The following is a 19888-nucleotide window of genomic DNA, read 5'->3' as shown; positions in this document are numbered from 1 at the left end:
TTATAAACAAATTAGAGATCTGGAATTTTTAATCCAGAGAGTAGAACTGGATTTACCTAAAGTAAAACCATGAATACAAGGAATTTTTAGAGCCTGGCACTGGTGAATCACTCCTGTAATCCTAGCTACTTGGGTGGCTGAGATTGGGAGAATTATGGTTGAGGCCAGCCCAGGTAAATAGTTCACGAGACCCCTATCTCCAAAATAACCAGAACAAAATGGACTGGAGGTGTGGCTCGAGTGGTAGAGCGCCTGCCGGCAAGCATGAGACCCTGAGTTCAAACCCCAGTAATGCCAAGGGGCCGGGGGCAGGGGGGGCGGTGGGAATTGGAGTTGCTTCAACTTACATGGGGCCTGAGCTGTGTATACAGAAGCTGGCTCTTCCTTCCTCCATGATAGGCTTTGAGTCTCTTCTGGAAAACATCATGTCTTCAAAGACCAAGGTTATTCCTCTGGCTCATTCCCAAAGGGAAATCCATCAGAGGTTAAAGTTTCAATCCAAACAATACAAATAAAACTAAAAACCAATAAAACAATACCTATTATAGCTACTAAATATCTTCTGATGAAAATGAAAGTAAAATTTGTATCTCTCACGTACTACTCCAAATTGCATGACCACATAGAGGCAAATTACTAACTGCTCTTATACACTGTTATCTGACAGGAAGGGGCAGGATGTGGTACATTCCATTTCTTTGGCAATACTACCATCTCATTTACAATTCTGATATTTATAATTCAAGCTAAGCCATTTGTTTCCAAAGTTAAATATAGATAGCTTTCTTCAAATAAAACCTTATGTGGAGGGTACCTTATGAACTAGTCTACTTAAATGGGTACTAGGGGAGTAGGCACAGGCGAGGGAAGCCAACCAAGCCTCTCCAAAGTAGCCCAAAGCTCTGGCATACTAAAATGGAGGCACAGCTGGCAAAAGTAAAGGATTATTTCCAGGTTTCTGGGAGGTTACTGAGGTACAAATGGTAAGTAGCAGTATGATGCTGGTGGACTAATACTTGCAGCAGAAGCATGGGCAACAACATTGGATTTATACACACAAGCAAATGTTCTTGAATGCGAAGTACAGCCTAAACTTCCTCCTGTCCATACCTACCTGAGTAAACCATCATATATCACCTTTCACACAAGGCTCATACAAACAAACAAAAAAAAGGATCATTTTTTAAAGAATCTTATCACAAACTTTCCAGTGTCTGAGCAGTAATTAACCAGCAAACCCAGGTTTACCCAGGTGCAAAATAGAAAACAAATCTCAAATTTAACTTACCTTTGAAAATAAGCCTTAAATTCAGAAGAGAACCAATGTGGAGATGACTGACAGTCTACACACAAAACCATAGGCGAAGACAACTAAATCACATTACATCAGAACAACATACACACACACCACACACAGCCTTACATCAGCTCCATTTCTTCCTTACTACCAAACACAACCCAAATTATCTGTTGTACCCCAAAATAAATCTTGAAGGTGTAATACACAACAATTTAAATCTAGGTGACCTTCAGAAAAGGAGAGCTTGCCTATGCTACAAATTACCTATGTGAGCTATAAAGTAATTTGTTTTTAGACTTTTCATAAATTAAAAAGAGATTCTAATATTTATCTTACCTCACAATATTGTTGTAAGGACATGATAAAATAATGTATATAAAAATAGGACATAAAGCACATTACTAAATATCATGTAACCTGGGCACTGTGAAAGATATCCATTCTACCAATCAATCATAGTGAACACGTTTAATTTATGTTTGATAAATGAACTTGAAAAGATTCCATATTTATCACTATTTTTTAAAAAAAATCCCTATACCTTGAGTAACAAACCATACATAAACTCTGAATCTCATAGCATTATAGATATAGAACTGAGAATCATCACCAGAGGTCACTATCAATAACTTATTTCAATTGCCTGAGTAATTTTTCAGTTGAGTTTTGAATTCCAATATAATATGCATTAAGGTAAGAGTGGGGAATATGTTGTGAAAAGTAGAGAAAACATTAAATGAGATGTACCTCTCCCTTTTTAGTGTATCAGTACACAAAATGAGACAATTCATGTAAACATATAGTGGGTACCTGCTCTGTTCTGTCTCAGGCCCTGTGCTGCTGAGGTCTGTGTAATAGTGACTTGGACCTGCAAGCAGTACAACACAAATTCTTACCTAAGCCAAATACTGAAATCATTTTCCAAACTTCCTGCATACTTCACTGGAGGAAATAAAAGAATTAAACATCTAAACTGAAAGTGTCTTACAGAACATGCACTAAGTAATGGTTTGGGGATGTTTAGAGGAAAATGATGATGAAGAAGCATATAATTTGGGCCTCATATTGCTAACAGTTTCAAGTGTCACTTGGTTTTCTTCTTTACTGAAGCTCTTATAGCCTAGCATTCAAAAAACATTTATGATGAGACTTTTTATCTTAACTGCTTCTACTTAGAAATCAAAGGACAAGGGCAGTTCTGATATTCTGTCCATTGAGAAAAATCTACCAGTGCTCTGTGAAACATACACCTGACATTTCCACCCTGCTAAATTCTCAGTCACTTTTAATATATTTTCTAACTACAGTTTTCATCACAAATGCAGAAGAAAAGGTAGACAATGACACTCTTTTATGGGTTTCACAGCTTCACTCACTAAATAGGATTCAAATTTAAGGACTAAATATAGTAGCTTAAGATCAGGGCAATTCAAACAGAAACTTCAATTCTTACCATGTAAGGTACTTCTTTTTAAGAACTTCTAAAGAAGATATTTTCCTGTTCCCTAAACCACAAGCTTTTTAAATTTAACACTTAACAAAAATTATGTCATATTTTCCTTTGTACATTAACTGAGGAGAAAGATGAGCAGAAATATAACTAAAGCATAGCTAATCAGCAGATATCATTTAGAACTATTGTTTCCTCACTTCACTGGTAGGTATTCTTTCTTTTTTTTTTTTTGGTGGGAGTGGGATTTGAACTTAGGGCTTTGAGCTTACACAGCAGGCACTCTACCGCTTGAGCCACACCTCCAGTCCATTTTGCTCTGGTTATTTTAGAGATGGGGGTGGGGGGGGGGCCTCATGAACTATTTGCTCAGGCTGCCCTTGAACCATGATCCTCCCAATCTTAGCCTCCCAAGTAGCTAGGATTATAAGCATGAGCCACTGGTGCCTGGCTATTCCAGATACTCTTGTTTCCAAAGAAAATGGAAATTATATCTGATCCTGTAAAATTTATGTCATTTAAAAAAGTTAATTAAAAGTGGTAACCAAATACAGAAGTCATAAATGGCCCAAGAATATAAAAATAAGATTTGAGGCAATATATGTTTATTTATGCCCTATTTTAAAGAAGCTAAGTCAATATAAAGAACAGCCAGAGGAAGTATATATGAGTGTACTTAGGTTTTAGTGAAGTAAGCAATTCTCAATTTCAAAGAAAATGCTTAGGGCCTTGAATAGCAGATACATGCATTTTCCTTCTATAGATCAATTGTTTGTGGCAGTCAAATCTGAAGTGACTCTTCCTAAGAACAAATTCATAAAATTCATTGCTCTAGTCCATCCCTAATTATCTGCCAATCAATCACCGGCACACTCAAGAGTTTTTTCTGTATGCTCAGTACAAGATATATAACCAACAGTCCTATATTTAAATTTTTAAAAATTTAACTAGGAAAATAAGACCATATGGGCCAAGAACTTGAAAATTATAAAGGAACCTGTAATTAAGGGGTAGGTTCTACTGTATACACTAAAGTGCCAGAAGAATATGAACGAAAGGTAGAATGATGCAGTAGAAAAGACTGTTTCACATAATCAACTAAGAGTGTTAATGTGATAGTGATAGCAGATGTTCTCAAAAGTAAATGTAAAGGGAGCTAAAACAACCCAGTTTCTATGTCAGATACAAATAATCTGTGTAAAGGTCACCAAAATCCCACCATATAAGCCCTTCCCTTATGATTCATTAGAGATCAAATTATAACTCTTTCTGAAAACACAAAACCGTTTTTATCTTTTAAAAGTCACCAATAATCACAAGTGAGAGTCTTCCAAATGAAATTTAATGCAAATATACCACCATAAAAATTAGTATAAAACAAAATTTAGTTTAACTTAAATGGCATCAGGTCCCCAAAGAAAAGATAAGCCCAATGAAAAATGACACCCCTGGCTTTTCAGATTAATGTAAAATGAAAAACCAGATATGAGTTAATTAACTTATAATTATCAACAACCTTCACTGTCAAAGCCATCTATAGACAAATAGTTTTTAATTTCTTAACATGCTCCAATAGTGCTCACTAATAAGATGCAAAAACTAAGATCTTTAGTAAAGAGTTGGGTATGTAAAAGAATGAGTTTCTAAGTAAAGAAAAGATACTCATTAAACATACAGCATTTACTTAACATTTAGTTATATTTTTGTCTTATGTCATACAGACTTGGTTCATAAGCAATAGACTTATTGTGTCTACCTATTATTATTAATATGAGTAAAGAAAGGTGTCTAAAAGTGAAGAGAGCAACCCTATACCAAGTTTGGCAGTTGCAGTTAGACACAGTAGAGTTCCTAAGTGGAAAATAAAGATAAAAGAAAGCAGATAAAGTGATGAGGGTAATATAATGCTTTCTTACTGGGACAAGCAAGTTCTTGTGCTATAAAACATGAAAATAGTCAGTTCAGAGGTCCGAAAACCCAGACCAACAGCCAAGAGAGACAAGAGCAGTAGAGGCATTGACCAACATGCACAGAAGAGAAAGAATTGGAGAATACTTATAAAACCTCAGAAATATATTTAGGCTACATTCGCTCTTTTATTACTCATTCTATTTAGTGATACTAAGTGCCATCCCTTTCAAAATAACTGCAGGTTAAAGTAAAATAAAAATCAGATACGAGGTTTTAGTATTAAGTTAATACTAAAACAAGGAGAATTATCTGCATCTATAACTACAAATCTAAACCCAAAACCTGGGGGCTCTAAATAAAAAATTTTTAAGAGGATACACAGTCATCTAGTATACTGTACCTAAGTATTTTTATCAAATTGTAAAAGAAAGTGTTTCTGAGTCTCAAAATAAACGATAAGGTCTGAAGGCATAGCTCAAGTGGCAGGGTACTTGCGTAATAAGCACAAAGCCCTCTGTTCAAACTCTTGTACCACCAAAAAAATTATTAAATAAAAAATAACTTCTAAAATGGTAAAATAAGTAATGCATTCTGGATGTTATCATATGATATACTCACATAAAGGCCTGAAACACTTCAGGAAATATTTACACATTCATTAAGAGAACAAGAAAGGAGATAAAAGTGGTGCTCAGAAAGGGAGAAAACACCATAACTATATGTGACAGGTTCTCACCAAGAAACAGAACCTGAATCTGATTAAGTCTCTTGATTAGTGGTTACATTAGTGATTCTCCACCAGAAGTAATTCTTGCCCACCAAAGGACATTTGGCAATATCCAGAGACATTTTTGCCACAACCAGAAATGGTGGTGAGAGCTATTGTTGACCATGCAGTGGCTAAAGAGCAGAGATACTGCCAGATAGCCTGATAATACAGAACAGCTGTCCACAACAAAAAATTATCCAGCATAAAATATCTGCCCTTAGGAAAACTGCAGCATGGAGAGGTGAAGTAAATTTCTAAGTATCACACAGCTACTAGAAGGTGGAGCCAGTCTCATCATGTGAATGATTGGCGTTTATGATGTTACACTAATGAACTCTTGAGAAATGAATATAAATTCCACATGATACCATAAACAGTACTAAGAAAATGGTTTATCATTAAAGAAATACAAAAAGGATCAGAGTGTACACAATACCATTAGTACCAAAACAAGTAGCAAGAGAGAAAATATTAAAATAGAATCCCCCAAGAAATCTTGATTAAAATTAAAAGGAATTATAGGTTACAAAGCTATTGTTTAAGTCTTAGAAAGAATGAAGTTTTGTTTTGTTGGTGATGGGGACTGAATCCAGGCTCTCGTGTGTGCTAAGCACATGCTCTACCATTGAGCTTTTACACCCCCAGCCCTGAATCTTTTTTTTTTTAACAATTTAGATACCATATATTAAATGTAGCAGGAGTTATGATATATTTCTCATACATAATTACATATCTCATATATACATTAATACATAATATATGTTACCTTTAATCTTTAGGACAGTTCTTTAAAAAGTGTTACTGTACCCATTTATAAATGAAAAGTCCAAGGATCATAATAGTGCAGTGATTTAAGTAGTAGGTATCAGAAGGGGGATTTAAATCTCAAAATGTCAGGATCCAGAATCTATCATCTTTCCTTCACACTGTTGTAACAAAGTCATCTCCTTAGAGAATGCAGTGGCTTTAGTATGAAGGGATGAGGTATACCTACAAGAGAGGTTAGCCCTGGGTGGCTATAAGTGAAGGAGATTACAGATTGCACACCAACCCGCTAGATGAGTTTGAGTATAAAATCTGACTGGAATTAGACAGGTGTGAGTCTGAATTCTGGCCCTATCTCCTACTACCTATGTGATACCAAGAAATTTACTTCACCACTCCATGCTGCAGTTTTCCTAAGTGCAAAATAGGGAATAAAAACAGTATATATTCCCACTTGACAGAAAGCAAATGATATATTTTTTTTATTGTTATTGACTCAACCCCCTTACTTTCTGTTCTTGGGGCTAAGAGGACAGAAAGCATCAAGACTGCATACAAAAAGCATCAAGAGAAATGCACACAAAAAAATTCAGTTTGCTCAGAAAAAACAGAACTAACAGATTTTATAACAGCATTAATGACTGCTGTTTCTCAAGTGCTCATATGTGCTAATTATTTTTAATTTTTAAGCCTTGTTTGAGAGAAAAAGAAATTACAGATGAAAATATTATTAGGTAAGTTTGGATAGGAAAGAATCTTACTGTTGCAAATATTCTATTTTCACTGATTATGTAAGGTGACTTTATATGTTTACAGAAGTCTGTAAACAAAGAACACTGGACTGGACAGGAAGGGAAATGTCTTGCTTAACTCTAAATTTACACAGGCCCTGAAGAAGTAAAATCCTCAGAAGTATCCATAAATAACTTCAAAGATCTTCCTGAGAGATTCAATACAAAATTCCCTTTTCAACTCCCTGGAACATAACCATCAACCACAAAATATAGGGAGCTCAGAAGCAGAGCATTTGCCTAACATGCACAAGGCCCTGGGTTCAATTCCCACATTGCAAACAAAACAAAAATTCAGCACAGTATGTATGTATAGTGTACTTATCTATAAAGTGTAATCACATACATTATAAAGGAACTCATTAAGACTTATAATTAACACTCTATCAATCTTGTAGACATTTTCTTAATTGAAAAAGAACCTAGATCTAACTTTACTCTTTGCAGAGTACAAGCAAAATAAAATAGTACTTCCAGCAGATTTAAGTCCAAACACACTGTAAAGTTTATAACCTAAATATGGATGACCTAAATATAGAATAAGATAAATACACAGAGCATTTTGTGATCATAAAATTGTTATACAAATATTTATTCCTAAATGTGAAAATCTCAGGGCCGGCAGTGTAGCCCAACGGTACAGCACTTGGCTAGTATCCATGAGGCTCTGGGTTGGATCCCCAGCACTACCCCAAAAATATTTTTCTTCAATTAAATGATAAACTTTAAAGAATGTCCAAGAGCCACAAAAGAACCTGAAAATGTTCTTTTTTTTTTTTCATTTTTCTTTTATTATTCATATGTGCATACAAGGCTTGGTTCATTTCTCCCCCCTGCCCCCACCCCCTCCCTCTCCCTCCCACTCAATACCCAGCAGAAACTATTTTGCCCTTATTTCTAATTTTGTTGTAGAGAGAATATAAGCAATAATAGGAAGGAACAAGGGTTTTTGCTAGTTGAGATAAGGATAGCTATACAGGGCATTGACTCACATTGATTTCCTGTGCGTGGGTGTTACCTTCTAGGTTAATTCTTTTTGATCTAACCTTTTCTCTAGTACCTGTTCCCCTTTTCCTATTGGCCTCAGTTGCTTTAAGGTATCTGCTTTAGTTTCTCTGCGTTAAGGGCAACTAATGCTAGCTAGTTTTTTAGGTGTCTTACCTATCCTCACACCTCCCTTGTGTGCTCTCGCTTTTATCATGTGCTCATAGTCCAATCCCCTTGTTGTGTTTGCCCTTGATCTAATGTCCGCATATGAGGGAGAACATACGATTTTTGTTTTTTTGAGCCAGGCTAACCTCACTCAGAATGATGTTCTCCAATTCCATCCATTTACCAGCAAATGATAACATTTCGTTCTTCTTCATGGCTGCATAAAATTCCATTGTGTATAAATACCACATTTTCTTAATCCATTCGTCAGTGGTGGGGCATCTTGGCTGTTTCCATAACTTGGCTATTGTGAATAGTGCCGCAATAAACATGGATGTGCAGGTGCCTCTGGAGTAACAGTCTTTTGGGTATATCCCCAAGAATGGTATTGCTGGATCAAATGGTAGATCCTGAAAATGTTCTTAATGAGTTTAATTCCAAACCTCATTCAATTTCATAACCTTTTTCTTATTATTAATCTAATGCAATAGAGCACTTTCTTAGATAAATGCCAAAAAAACCCTCTAGCCCTTTGTATATTTCAAAACAAACACAAAAAGGAAATAAACATTTAAAAATTATTAAAATTGAAGGAAATAAAGAACTGCTACTTTCAAGCTTTGAAACTTTTTAGGATTAGAAAAACAAACAAGGCATTTTCACTGCAAAAAAATTTGAAAAATACTGAAAAGTATAGAGAATAAGAACTAGAGCAATCGCTACTGAACAGAAGTAATCATTACAAATACCTTCCATGTATTTTCTTTTGTTTTTTCCTATGCAAATATGTATATTTTTATAAAATTTGGAATATAATGGCAGCACAATATTGCAAATGTACTAAAATTTCATTTAATGGTTTTATATTAATGTTACCACCACAAAAAAATTAAGTCTGGGGCTGGTGGAGTGGCTCAAGTGGTAGCACACCTGCCTAGTAAGCACAAGGCCCTGAGTTCAAATCCCAATACTGCTCCAAAAAATTAGGCTTGCATCATACTAGATGTACACAATTCTGTATCTTGTCTTCCCTCCACTGAACATTACTTTATAAATATTTCCCATTGTTTAACAGTCTGCATAAATAATGACTTTTAATGATTATAGTGCATTCCAAATGTACATGTAACTATTTATATGGTATTCATTCTCCTATTCTCTTCCTTGCAATTATGCTCCTATTATTAGACATTCAGTTTTTCTAATTTTCTACCACATAAATTCCACAATAAATATTTGCATAAATATGTATAGCATTAGGCTATCTTCTCTCAGGTTGTTTACTCAGTCTCAGTTTCTGTGAGTAGCTCTTCTTTCCCACAACATATGCACTCAACTTTTCTTTCTGTCTTGGGTTTTTTTGAAGTAATAAAAGTTCATGATAATAGCAATATAAGCCTAACTGGAATTGTCACTATGAATACCTCCTATCTTATAATGAATATATCCTAATTAAAAAATTTATTTAAAAAAAAAACAAGGAAAAGTTCATGGCATTGTTGAAGGCCACTGTTTTCTTCCCCTATCCCATTTTCCTCTCTTGACTCCACAGAGGTACCTACTTCCTAACTGCTGTATTCACCATTCCCATACATGCTATTAAAATGACCCAGCCACTCTTAAGAACTTCATATAAAAAGTATCTTTTTAAGTGCATTTATTTCCCCTTTACTATATAGGAACCAAACTGTCAGCTACAAACACTGACTTGAGAGTAGAAAACCCATGGCTGTGGCTTCACTCATCACTTTGCTCTTTGATTGTATTTCAGGTTCATGGACAAGTTTATCTTTTCTGAATGTGTCTATGTCTTCTGAGCTTCTATTTTTTTACTTTTGTATATCATTTTACAAGAAATGGCACAAAGTTTAAATTTACAATACTTTATTCATAAATACCCCCATTCAGTTGTTTTTAAAAAGAAAAATGTAAAACTAGAATTAAAACACATTCCAAAGACTACCTAAACAGACTGCTAAAAGTACTTTATCCTTAAGATATGTTCAATAAGTGCCTCAACATAATACTAGTTTCCATTTACAGGAAAGGGAACACAAATGAGTATTAGAAGACTCTCCTAGAATACTTGACTTAAGAGTTTCTAGAACAATCCTCCTTCATAACCAAAGCTCAAAAGGAAGAAAAAAAAAAAAGCAAAAATAAATTTCAATAATTAGAGTTCAAATGATTTTCTTAAGGTCTAATAGAGGAATGAAAAGCTATATTATAGAAAAGTAGAATATTCTATATTCCTAATATCCTAATTCAGGCAATATCCTGAATTAGTCAATTCCTATCCTCAGGTATAAGAACAGACATATCTGCACAGGTTGGAGCAGATATGAGAAAACTTATTCAGCGCCTACTTCCCTCTATATACAAAAGTTAACTCAAAGCAAGGCATGGTGGTGTACAGTTGTAATCCTAGCACTCAAAAGCCGGAGACTCATGACTTTGAGGCCATAGTGGGTTATACAGCAAGACCCTGTCTCAAGAAAACAACAAAACAAACAAAAGACTTAACTCAAAATGGACTGAAGACTTACAGATAAGAATTACACAGTTACACAGCTTCCTGACTCAGATTTGGCAACAAGTCTTAGATTTATCACCCAAAAGCATGGCCAACAAAAGGAGAAAAACTAAACTGCTTAAAAATTAAAAAACCTTGTGCATCTAAGGACATTACCAAGAAATTGAAAAGTCATATTACAGAACAGGAGAAAATACCTGCAAATCAAGTATCTGATAATAGTTCAATATCAAGAATGTATAGGCTGGGGATGTAGCTCAATGCTAGAGCCCTTGCCTAGCAGGAGTGAGGCCTTGGGTTGGATTCCCAGCACCACAAGAAAATAATTAAAAATAAAATAAAAAGACAAGTGTCACAATTTTTTAAAAATAGGCTGGATTTTAAGCATATAGGTTATTTTCTATGGTGCTCTTTACAGCTACAGAGGACAAAGTCATATAGACATGTTCAACTTTGCTTTTATGGTGGTATTTGCATCCTTCAGCTTAACATGAGAACTAATGTCATACTTTTTTTGAGACATAAATGATTTTAATCTGACTTAAAGAGTTTATGTGAGCTGGGCATGGTGGTATACACTGGTAATCTCCACTCAGGCAGGAGGATTTTGAGTTCCAGGAAGACTGGGCTATATGGTAAGACTCTGTTTCAAATAAACAAACAGTTTATAGGAAGAAAAGCTGAGGCATTGCCATTGTCGAAATTTCTCTGACCCTGTACTTTCCATTTCTCCAACCTGTCTCTGACCCATACCAACCTTGCCTCCTTCAGTCCTTCAGAATCTTTTTTCACTTGCCTATAAAGATATGCATTTCTCAAATTTCTATTCTTAGCTTTTCTTTTGCTATTCAATAATCTCTTCAACTTCTACTGAACAAGTGCTCATGACTCCCAGACCTCCCTCTTTGCCATGCCTCCATCACTAAAATACAAATCCAAATTCCCAAATTTCTAATAAATGTCACAAGAACACTTCAAAAGAAAAAAGAAGCTAGAATGGGCTGAGGATGTGGCTCAAGAGGTAGAGAACCCACCTAGCAAGTGCAAGGCCCTGAGTTCAAACCCCAGTATATAAAAAAAAAAGAGAGAAAGAAAGAGAGAGAAAGCTAAAACTTGCTGGTTTTGAAGATTCCTATCCAAATATAAACAATATTAAAGTAAGAAATGGCTTCCAAGCAAAGTTCAAATCCAACACACTGCCAAGAAAACAGTCTAAATGATAAGGCTAAGGGTATAGCTGTAAGATTCTTTGTTAGAACTTCAGAAAAAGACAACACACATGCACACATGTGCACATACACTCACACACAGTCCCTCTTGCCCTGTGATGCCCTGTGCTGCCTTAAGACTCTGCCAGCCAAAAGGCTATCACCAGATGTGCCCTTTAAAACCATGGACCGCTAAAGCTGTGAGCCAAAATAAACCTCTTTAATTTTTAATGCCAAGTAAGAAACAATTTATTACATAATGGAGAAATTTTTCTCATCAAAATATAGAATATACAATATTGCCACAATCAATATACATGAACTATCCAAGTTTACACCAGTTCATAATTTACCAACTAAAAGATGACTAACAAAATAGATAAACCTATTTCCTTTATAGAGTTATTTTGCATCAGGTATTTTGTTATAGTAACAAAACATGGGTTAGTGCAATAACCACTAATATCTGCTGAGCCAGGTGTGGTGATTCACTCCTAGGCTGAGGCAGGAGGATCATGAGTTCAAGATCAGCCAGGGCTACATAGCAAGACCCCATCACTAAAAAATAAATAAATAAATAAATAAATAAAATAAGCTTGTGCTTCTGAACACAATCAATCAAACAAACAGCCTTTTAAAGATGTTAAAAGTGTGACTTAAGAGATAAGTTTAATCAGCTAAATTTCTAAGAAAGTAAAAGCCACTGTTCCTCAGCAGAATCCCAAGAGAATAGTTTATCTCAAAGAAATTTTTAGGTGTGGTTTTTTATCTAATGAAACGCCTAGGAGATGCCACAAAGTTCTGAACAGAATTATACTGCCAGAAACACTGTCCGTTGGGACTAACACAAAAATAGATCAAAATAAAAAGATACCGAAACTTCTGCAGGCAGGAAGTAAGTAAAGGAAACAACACAGCTACAAACGCAGCCTATTTTTCATAGAAAAGGAAGGATAACTCAAAAGTATGACACCTAAAACCTAGAAGACAGAGCTAAGAGCTATGAGGAATTATGACCAGTTCTTGAATTCTAATCAAGGAACTGCCAGCCTGTGCCCAGTTGAACTTCAGAAGTGATTTGAAGCAATGTACCTTTGTGTCACTATCCCCCTCGCCTTTTTTTTTTTTTTTCACAAGAATGCTGATAGTGGCTGTCTCATGGGGCAGATAATTTGCCTCTTTAGTTTTGCAAATCTTTAGGTAGGGAAGACTTAAGGAGAGGAAATTAAGGAACTACTCATGGGGAGCCTTATCTAAATCTCGACCTGGTTTAGATGGCAACATCCAAGACTGCAAGCTGATATTATTAAGAAGGGGTTTTGATAGAAAACGTGAGCATACTTTGCACATGGGGTAAATGTGAGCCACCTGTGGCCACAGAGTGACTTGGGGTGGCCTAAAACATAAATGCTCTGAAATGTTCTCCAAAAACTAGAACCTAACTGCCCACCTACGGAGTGTGGGTTGGACTTAGTGACTCATTACTATAACAAAAAAGCAGCTTCCAAAGTATAGGGTAGGGAGAAATAAAAACAGTAACTTTACTGCAGAGAGACCTAGTAAATGCTACTTTAGCCAAGTGCTCATGAACCAGGAGTGATGTCATATGGATTGCATATACCTCGCAATGTGGTGTGATCAGAAAGGTATTTCACTTCTGTTGTGTTCTTTCCCCAAACCCATTACTAAGGCCTGAATGTGTCCCCCAAAATTTATGTGTTGGAAACTTGACCCCCAGGGTGGTGGTGCTAGAAGGTGGGGCCTTTTGGGAGGTATTCAGCTCATTGGGACTTCTTTACCTTTGTGAATGGATTAAAGCCACTATACAAAAGGGCGTGCAGGAATGGGTCCATGCCTTCTGCTCTTCTGTCATGAGAGGGGCACAGCACTCATCCCCTTTATGTCCTTCCATCTTTTACCAGGTGCTGACAAAGTCTCTCCCCTGGGCAGCACTCTAGGCACCATATTAGAAGCAGAGAAGAGCCTTTACAGGGCACCAAATCTACTGGTACCTTGATCTTGGTCTTCCAGCTCCAGAACTGTGAGAAAATAAATGTGTGTTCTTCATAAGTTACCCAGTTTCAGGAATTTTGTCACAGCAGCACAAAATGAACTAAAACACCCATATACCCATCTAACCATGAAAAAAATGACAGGCCAAGACTTGTGAGCATAGTGCAAGATATGATATCTGGCTGGTATTTTTCAAGACTGTCAAGGTCATTTCAAAATATATACATATATCAAAATACCAAGTTATAGACCTTAAATATATACAGCTTTTCTTTCACAATGATACTCGAATAAAGCTTAAAGTTAGCAATTTAGTGATATCTTGTATTACATTCCTGAAACAGAAAGGAAATATGATTGGAAAAACTGAATACAAATAAAATCTGGAATGTAGTTAGTAACAAAACACCATTGTTCGTTACTTTTTTTCACCAATGTACCATGGTAATGTAAGATGAGAAAACTAGTTGAGGAGTATAAGGGAATTCATTGTACCATCTTTGTAACTTTTGTTTTACTTCTAATATTATTCAAGTATTGTTAATCTCCAGTCAAAAATAAGACAAAAGAAAACTAAACTGCCTAGTCTGCTTTGTACTGCTATAACAAAAAACCTGAGGCTGGTTAACTTATAAAGTAAGGAAGTTTATTTGGCTTACAATTTTTGTGGCTACAGGGTCCAAACAGCATGACACTACAATCCTGGAAAGGTCCTCCCTCGCTGCTTCACAACATGACAAAGAAGCAAAAAGGGTATTGGTCGTGTGCAAAAGGGGCATGTGTGCATGCAAGGCAGCAAGAAAGATTCAGGGGAGAGGCAGACTTGCTTATAACAACCCACTCTGGCACAGCTTCCTGTAAGAGCAAGAACACACTCTATGAGAAAACCATTAATCCCTCTTAAAGACCTAAGCACCTCACATTATGCTCACCTCTTAAAAGTCTACTGCTTCAATACCAGTGGTTTGGGGACATGCTGAAATCATATCCAAACCATTATACATACTTAACTCAGAGGATTATAAAGAGAAATAAATGCATCAATTCAAGAAAATTTGTTTAGAATAGTTCCTAGAACATGGAAAGGATACAATAAATATTAGCTATTATTATTCTTATATTAAATGGAACATATGATAGCAAACATGCAGCACTATTTACAGTAGCCAAGCTTTTGGAAACAGTCCATATGTTCCATGACTCATGAATGGATTAAGAAAATGTGGTAAATATACACAATGGAGTTTTATTCAGCCTTAAAGAATGAAATTATGAGAAAAGAAAGAAAAAGAAAAAGACAAAGAATGAAATTATGTTGTTTGTAGGTAAACGAATGGAACTGCAGAACATGATGTTATGTGAAGTAAAACGGGTTCATAAAGTCAATGGCCACATGTTTTCACTCCTATGTGGAAGCTATCCTGTAAGTTAAATGTATAGATAGATACATGATCATAAATCTATATATATATATACAAACACACACACACATACATATATACATATCTTCTCCCCCTCTCCTCCCACCACAGGACCTGAAGCTTCTTCCAAGAGCCACAGTGAGTAAGTCTGGAGACAGATCCTCCAGTCTATGAGTCAAGCCTTGGGACCACTGCAACCCTGGCTGACAATGAGCACAAATCACAAGGGGCCCTGAGCTAGAACCACATAGCTAAGATGCTTCAAAATTCATAACCTAAATCCTATGTGAGATAATAAATGTTTCTTGTTTTAAACCCCTAAATTTTGGACAATTTGTTATACAGCAATAGGTAACTAATACATGAATTCTCTCCCTTCCTAATTCATTCAACAAATATTTATCATGCACTTTTTTTTGGTGGTGCTGGGTTTGAATTCAGGGCCTCACAGTGGTAGGCAGGTGCTCTACCACTTGAGCCACCCCACCCTCCAGCCCTATCAAGCATATTTTAATATGTTCAGGCACAAAAGATGTGAATGATCTCTACAAGGAAAACTATACACTTCTGAAGAAAGAGATTGAGGAAGACTATAGAAAGTGGAGAGATCTCCCATGCTCATGGATTGGTAGAATCAACATAGTAAAAATGTTGATACTCCGAAAAGTAATCTACATGTTTAATGCAATTCCCATCAAAATTCCAATGACATTCATTAAAGAGATTGAAAAATCTACTGTTAAATTTATATGGAAACACAAGAGGCCACGAATAGCCAAGGCAATACTCAGTCAAAAGAACAATGCTGGAGGTATCACAATACCTGACTTCAAACTATATTACAAAGCAATAACCATAAAAACAGCATGGTACTGGCACAAAAACAGACATGAAGACCAGTGGAACAGAACAGAGGACCCAGATATGAAGCCACACAACTATAACTAACTTGTCTTTGACAAAGGAGCTAAAAATATACGATGGAGAAATAGCAGCCTCTTCAACAAAAACTACTGGGAAAACTGGTTAGCAGTCTGCAAAAAACTGGAACTAGATCCATGTCTATCACCCTATACCAATATTAACTCAAAATGGATCAAGGATCTTAATATCAGACCCCAAACTCTAAAGTTGATACAGGAAAGAGTAGGAAATACTCTGGAGTTATAGGTATAGGTAAGAACTTTCTCAGTGGAACCCCAGCAGCACAGTAACTAAGAGATAGCATAGATAAATGGGACTTCATAAAACTAAAAAGCTTCTGCTCAATAAAATAAATGGTCTCTAAACTGAAGAGAACACCCACAGAGTGGGAGAAAATATTTGCCAGCTACACATCAGACAAAGGACTGATAACCAGAATGTATAGGAAACTTAAAAAACTAAATTCTCCCAAAACTAATGAACCAATAAAGAAATGGGCAAGTGAACTAAACAGAACTTTCTCAAAAGAAGAAATTCAAATGGCCAAAAAACACAGGAAAAAATGCTCACCATCTCTAGCAATAAAGGAAATGCAAATTAAAAGCACACTAAGATTCCATCTCACCCCTGTTACAATAGCCATCATCAGCAACACCACCAACAACAGGTGTTGGCGAGGATGCAGGGAAAAAGGAACCCTCTTACACTGCTGGTGGGAATGTAAACTAGTGCAAGTACTCTGGAAAAAAATTTGGAGGCTACTTAAAAAGCTAAACATTGATCTACCATTTGATCCAGCAATACCACTCTTGGAGATATACCCAAAAGACTGTGACACAGGTTACTCCAGAGGCACCTGAACACCCATGTTTATTGCAGCACTATTCACAATAGCCAAGTTATGGAAACAGCCAAGATGCCCCACCACTGACGAATGGATTAAGAAAATGTGGTATCTATACACAATGGAATTTTATGCAGCCATGAAGAAGAATGAAATGTTATCATTCGCTGGTAAATGGATGGAATTGGAGAACATCATTCTGAGTGAGGTTAGCCTGGCCCAAAAGACCAAAAATCGTATGTTCTCCCTCATATGCGGACATTAGATCAAGGGCAAATGCAACAATGGGATTGGACTTTGAGCACATGATAAAAGCGAGAGCACACAAGGGAGGGGTGAGGATAGGTAAGACACCAAAAAAATTAGTTAGCATTTGTTGCCCTTAACGCAGAGAAACTAAAGCAGATACCTTAAAGCAACTGAGGCCAATAGGAAAAGGGGACCAGGATTTAGAGAAAAGGTTAGATCAAGAAGAATTAACCTAGAAGGCAACACAAACGTACAGGAAATTAATGTGAGTCAACTCCCTGTACAGCTATCCTTATCTCAACCAGGAACACTTGTTCCTTCCTATTATTGCCTATATCTCTCTTCAACAAAATTAGAGATAAGGGCAAAATAGTTTCTGCTGGGTATGGAGGGGGTGGGGGGGAGAGGGAGGGGGCGGAGTGGGTGGCAAGGGAGGGGAGTGGGGGCAGGGGGGAGAAATGACCCAAGCCTTGTATGCACATATGAATAATAAAACAATGAAAAAAAATATTTTCAGGCTACAAGGGATACAAATATTAATGATAAATTAATGATAAATAGTAGACTTCTTGACGACATAAACAAACAAGACACTATGACAGACACATATTGGTTTCCTTGTCTAGTGTTATTCTTTTGGAAAACTGCTCATCTATCCCTTGTGATATCAGATGTCAATCTATATCTTATCTGGCATATCCTACAAATGTAAAGTACCTTAATTTCTTTCCTTTTTTTCTTTTTTCTTTTTGCAGTACTAGGGCTTGAACTAAGGGCTTTGTGCATGCTAGGCAGGTGCTCAACCACTTGAGCTACAGACCAGCCCAAATTACAAACAGTGACTTATCCATGTGACCCAAGCAGGAAGATAAGAATTCTCCTCTTATGAATACTGTTGAGGAGACAGAAGCACCTGAAAAGACAGGTATGGGCCTGATAGATATCATCTTGCCTTTATATGAAGTCAGCTTTAAATAGCCTCCTCGTTGGCTTTAATTTGACATTAATACAGGCATTTCATTTTTAAAATCTAAGTTTTATTAATTACTACAGAAATATTCAGAACATGTTAGGAACTCATAGTATCAAATCCAGGTGAGATAACAGGGGAGGAATTCATGGCAGAGTTACTCAGTAATATGAAAATGGGGGTAGACAGAGAACATTCTAAGTAGCAACAGGAAAAAATATGGCATGTATGGAAAATGTAATCCAGCTTGGTTGAGCAGTACAATATAAGAAATGATAGATCATAAAGCCTTAAATGATACTCTTACAGGACCAGACTGTTTTCTCTAGACCAAAGGAGTATATTATTTATGAGTAGGGTAGATCATAGAAAGACAGATCAAACTTATTTTGTGATTAACTCTGTTTAGATGTCACCACTCGATTAACTAAGCACTTATGAGGTTTGTCATCACAATTCAATTCAGGCTTTTCCACTGTATCCATAAGACTATTAAATGACTTATTAGAATTCAGACATACTTCCTCTGTTACTGACTTCTAATCTACTTAGGTTAATAACCCTGACAATAAGCAGGAAGTGTAGCTTATTTAGCAGTTAGTATGAGCTGGTTCCTAGGGATTACCAATCATTATTGCCACATGCACCTAAAGTAATATACCACTGAGCTCTCCTTTAATTACTTATACAGAGAGTTATCTAGAAAGTTCTGAAACATGGTAAACATGAAACTTAAACTTCCAAGTTGGAAAGTGTCATTATTTGTTTTCCCTAAACCATAACTCATTTGGGGAAAACATTCATTTCAAAACATCCAAACAGAAGTGTTAAGAATGGCCTTACCAGCCAGGCATGATGGCTGCAATCCCAGCTGTTGGGAAGCTAAGAGGATTGAGTTGGAGGCCAGCCTGGGCAACTTAGCAAGACCCTATCTCAAAAATAAACTTTTAAAAGGGGCTGAGATATACCTCAGTGGTTGCACCTTACTAGCATGTGAAATCCCTGGGTTCATTCCCGATACCACAAAAAAAAAAGTTCTTATACCATACAGAAAATTAACTAAAAACAGACTGAAGACCTAAACCTAAAAGCTAAAACTATAAAACTCTCTAAGGAAAACATAAAGTTTCATGACATTCGATTTGGCAATGATTTATTTTGGATATGATCCCAGTTTCATAGGCAACAAGTGGGAAAAATAGATAATATGAATAACATCTAATTTTAAATTTTAAAACTTTTGTGTATCCAAGTACACTATCCAAAGAGTTTTGTTTTTTTTTTTTTAAAATCAAAGTGGGAGAAAATACTTGCAAGTCATTTACTTGACATGGGATCCAGATCCAGAATATACAAAGGACTCCTACAACTCAACAACCACCACCAAGGACTCAGGACATGGGTCAAATAGAAAAGCACTTGCTCAGCAAGCACAAGGGCCTGAGTTCAAACCCCAGTACTGTCCAAAAAACAAACAAACAAAACACCAGGCTTTCTTTTAATGGGCAAGTCTTAAATAGACATTCCTCTAAAGAAGATACTCAACATCACTAATCATTAAGGAATTCAACTCAAAACTACAATAAGG

At 36.2% G+C, this 19888-nt stretch overlaps 2 protein-coding genes and 1 pseudogene across 2 annotated transcripts in view; all 3 read right to left on the bottom strand.

Annotated features, from left to right (window-relative positions):
- The window catches only part of LOC141414817 (EKC/KEOPS complex subunit GON7 pseudogene), a 30578-nt pseudogene extending 22776 nt beyond the window's left edge, over positions 1 to 7802 (bottom strand).
- The window catches only part of Commd1 (copper metabolism domain containing 1), a 165726-nt gene that overhangs the window by 66273 nt on the left and 79565 nt on the right, over positions 1 to 19888 (bottom strand). The gene's annotated exons all lie outside the window — the stretch shown is intronic.
- Positions 1 to 19888, bottom strand: part of B3gnt2 (UDP-GlcNAc:betaGal beta-1,3-N-acetylglucosaminyltransferase 2) — a 177247-nt gene that overhangs the window by 143266 nt on the left and 14093 nt on the right. The gene's annotated exons all lie outside the window — the stretch shown is intronic.

This window comes from Castor canadensis, chromosome 12 (genome assembly GCF_047511655.1).
Source record: "Castor canadensis chromosome 12, mCasCan1.hap1v2, whole genome shotgun sequence".
NCBI lineage: Eukaryota > Metazoa > Chordata > Mammalia > Rodentia > Castoridae > Castor > Castor canadensis.
The sequence above is the reverse complement of the archived record's forward strand: the minus strand, read 5'-3'. Positions and strand labels throughout refer to the sequence as shown.